Raw genomic sequence first — 4,383 nt, forward strand, 5'->3', positions numbered from 1 at the left:
TTTAAGTGTCTCATTTCCTAATCTAATTCCCTCAGCATCACCCGACTTAATTTGACTACATTCCATTATCCTCGTTTTGCTTTTGTTGATGTTCATCTTATATCCTCCTTTCAAGACACTGTCCATTCCGTTCTACTTGACATGCGCTTCAATTTAATTAGTAGCTGGTTCAGTTAGAGGGCTTTAAGCATGGATAATAATCCTTAAAATTATTTCTGGAGGCGCCGGGTATCGATCCCGGTACCTCTCACATGCTAAGCGAGCGCTCTACCATCTGAGCTACGCCCCCAGTACAGCCGCCCCCGTCCGCTCTCACGTTATCTCCCAGCCTCAGACTGAGCCAAACCGGTCCACCGCAGCTGCCGCCCGCACTGCGTCGGCCAGTGGGCGTGGCCTGCTGCGTACCCGTTACGGTACCAGCAGCATGGTGTACGGGTACGGTGACAGCGTGGTTGCTCACGAACGCCGTGTCCCGTGACGACGATGGCTGCAGGGATTTTAACCAACTTTTCTTGATTTAGTGCGAAAGGCTCTCACCGAGACGTACTTGCGAGGGAATGGAGCGGAGCCAGTGGCAAGCAAAACTGTCTGCTCTGATGCTTCACGTAGAAAGAAGTGGCTGATCTGCGAAAGCAGTCGTCCAGCGTCGAGTCCCAGCTCAGTTCATAGTTTTAAATTCTCACAGGTGGTGAACACAACATTTACTCGGATAGGAATGTAAAAAATTTAAATAAAACCAAGAACTAATTCGAGGATGATATATATGAAATCAGCGCTGTACGAGCAACCCGGACTGATTATCTCTTAGCGTAATACGTGATTCTGATAACTTGTTTCCGCATGGAGCCTACGACTGCGAGTATCTGACCAAGTGAAATAGCACAATAGTTAGGAATGTTGACTCGAGATGAGGAGATATCGAACATTGGCCCTGGTATTATCATTTAGGTTTTCAAAAAAATGGTTCAAATGGCTCTGAGCTCTGTGGAACTTAACTTCTGAGGTCATCAGTTCCCTAGAACTTTGAACTACTTAAACCTAACTAACTTAAGGACATCACACACATCCATGCCCGAGGCAGGATTCGAGCCCGCGACAGCAGCGGTCACGCGGTTCCAGACTTTAGCGCCTAGAATCGCTCGGCCACTCCGGCCAACTTAGGTTTTCCGTGGCATCTCTTAACCATTTTAGGCTACGGCAGGAATGGTTCCTTAAACAAGGTAACGTCCATTTTCTAATTTCATCGTTTTCCATCGGAGCTACAGCTTCGTCCATAATGGTCTCGACGTCGATGAGTTGTCATTGTGTATCTGACCTTCGTGCAGAGTAAATGGGACATATTATGGAAGCTTTGTTATTAATTTTATGCTCTTCCATACTCCATTTCGTTATTTTGTCTTCCTTGTACATTCTGTCTCCCCCCCCCCCTCTCTCTCTCTCTCTCTCTCTCTCTCTCTCTGTGTGTCTGTGTGTGTGTGTGTGTGTGTGTGTGTGTGTGTGTGTGTGTGCCACATCGAGTAATGTCACTGTCGATGGTAATAAATACTTGCCACAAGCGGGGCATGCGCTTTCTGCTTTTTTCCTAGATCCGACCTGAGTGTGTTCCGAACTGCAAACTATCCCTAGGAATATCAATAATGTCTTCTCAGTTACCTATATCCAGTGGATCTAGTATAACTGTCCATACTGTTGCTCGCATATTTATCTTCGCTAGTTGCTGGTACTTCAGCAAATACAGGTAAAACATTGGTCGATGATATTGCTTGCAATCAAACATATAGTGTCTGAAGATACGTGGTGGAACAGATCTACCAACGTTCACTTTCTCTTTTGAGGCACACGTGTTTCTCTCGCACATTTTGAATCTTCGCTCTTTTTTTCTCGATTTTGCATCTTTTCTTCTTGCTGGCTATCAGGTTGCTGAGGAGTCTTGGAGGGATATTGTCCCATTACTCTCTCAAGACGGTTTTCAGTTTTTGTACGTTCCGGGGAGAGAGTGTTAGCTGAGAGAGACGACTGCCAAGAGCATCCCAGGCATGCTACACAGGGTTAAGTTCCGAGGAATACACAGACCATTCCATACATTCAATATCTTCACTCTCCAGTCAGTCCGATACGTCATCGGCCCTGTGTGAGAGGGTATTGTCGTCCGTAAACAGGAAGTCGGGTCCTACCGCACCCCTGAACAGACGGACTCGATCCAGAATAATCTGTCTGCAGTATCAAGGAGCTTTAATGGTGCCCACAAAGATATGAAGCGGCGTTCGACCTTTGTGGACAATGCCTGCCCACGCCATGAACGTGCTGAGGTGTGTATCCTGTTCCCCTCTTTCTCCACACTACCTGGTGGCGGCGAGAATCACTTGCCACAATGAAGCTGAGACAGCACTCTGGGCCACTGCTGCTGAACCAAACCAATATGCTCCCTACGCCAAAGAACTTTTTCTTGACAGAGGGATGGTTGAAATGCGATGCATTTAACAGGCTTCCTAGCGTACATACAAGCTTGATTTAATCGACACGAAATGGTTCTGGCAGATACACTAATACCGGTAACAGTTGCAATGTCTGCAGTGACCTACCTAGGAGTGAGGTGTCTATTTCTTTTCGCCACTAGGGCTACGTATCGACCCTCTTGCGGTGCGGCGGTCCGTCTACGACCGCCGACATGGTTCTGCATAGCATTTCCACCTTCAGCGGTCTTTTTTTAATCGCGAGATGACACATTTGGACTTACCTATTACTGTGGCCACAGTAGTGACACTTTGACGGGGCCGGCCGAAGTGGTCGTGCGGTTCTAGGCGCTGCAGTCTGGAACCGCGAGACCGCTCCGGTCGCAGGTTCGAATCCTGCCTCGGGCATGAATGTGTGTGATGTCCTTAGGTTAGTTAGGTTTAACTAGTTCTAAGTTCTAGGGGACTAATGACCTCAGAAGTTGAGTCCCATAGTGCTCAGAGCCATTTGAACCATTTTTTGAACTTTGACCAGCTCTGAGTCATCCAGCTGCTCGTCCACTATCACAAGCACTTAGATGATGTCTTGCAGACATGTTGCCGTGCCACACGGGATGTTGCACTAACCGGTTCCACAACAAACTTCGTCATTCAGCGTACTGCATGGATACGTACAGAGCATTCGTGCACAGGCTTCGGTACAGTTAACACGTCCTGCTCTCTACTTTTCCTTTTGCTATCAGTGGTTGGGTGTTCCTCAACAACTGTCGATTCCGCTTAACAATTGGCAGTTCTTCCTTAGCAAGGGTCAGTAGTTCTTTAGCAATTAATAAGCAGTGTATTTTAATAATTTACATCAACCATCCTGACAGCCTTTCCCGTTTTAAATCATACAGATTACTGTTAACTTGTGCGTAGTATTCGATTCTGTCTGATCTATGTTGTGAGAACGTGGCCCCATTGTGTAGGATACATTAAGCATCAGACTTTTTAATTATTTATTAATGTATATTGTAGAATTAGAAAAAACGTTGGCGAAGTTAACTTTTAAAAAATGGGAATGAGCGTTTGGCGTCAATGGCCGGGAGGCCCCTTGCGGGGCAGCTCCGGCCGCCTTGGTGCAGGTCTTATTACATTCGACGCCACATTAAGCGACCTGCGCGCCGGATGGGGATGAAATGACGATGAAGACAGCACAACACCCAGTCCCTGAGCGGAGAAAATCCCCAACCCTGCCGCGAATCGAACCCGGGGCCGTAGGGCGGCAATCCGTCACGCTGACCACTTTTTTTTTTAATCTCATTTTGTTAGCATCTGCTCGGGGCGGACGTCGTAAGACATCCGTTTAAGTTCGTTGTTTATCGATTAACTCAGTTTTTTTTATTATTATTACAGAGGGCAGCTAACCCTCTGACCGAACACGCTGAGCTACCGTGCCGGCGACTCAGCTATCGGCGCGGACGAAGTTAACTGTAAAACACTCTTTCAAGCTCTGAAGTAGCACGAATAACATACGGGGAGGGAAAAGTTATATACAACTTGTACAGAAACAAGACTCCAATTATATGAATCGAAGGACACGAAAGGGAAGCACTAGTTGAGAAAGGAGCGAGACATGGTTATAGCCCATCCCCGTCTATACAATGAACGAGCAGTAAAGGGAATCAAGGGGAAATTTGGAAATGGAATTAAAGTTCAAAGAGAAGAAATACATGTTTGAGGTTTACCGATGTCATTGAATTCTGGGAACACGGCGAGCGCTTGGAAGACAAGCTGAACTGGATGCATAAAGTCTTGAAGACTAGTAGTTAGATGAATATAAACCTAACTGAAGCAAGGATTAATGAATGTGGCCGAATTAAATCAAGTGCTGGAGGGAATTAGTTTAGAAAAAGAGACACGAAGTAATAGATGAGTTTCGCTATGTGGC

At 46.5% G+C, this 4,383-nt stretch overlaps 1 non-coding gene across 1 annotated transcript; it reads right to left on the minus strand.

The window, feature by feature from the left end:
- Nucleotides 1-216: 216 nt before the first annotated feature.
- On the minus strand, nt 217-289 carry Trnaa-agc (transfer RNA alanine (anticodon AGC)). Its single transcript has one exon. It is a non-coding gene; the product is annotated as a tRNA-Ala (tRNA).
- Nucleotides 290-4,383: the final 4,094 nt, after the last annotated feature.

This window comes from Schistocerca nitens, chromosome 1, assembly GCF_023898315.1.
Source record: "Schistocerca nitens isolate TAMUIC-IGC-003100 chromosome 1, iqSchNite1.1, whole genome shotgun sequence".
In the NCBI taxonomy this organism is placed as follows: Eukaryota; Metazoa; Arthropoda; class Insecta; order Orthoptera; family Acrididae; genus Schistocerca; species Schistocerca nitens.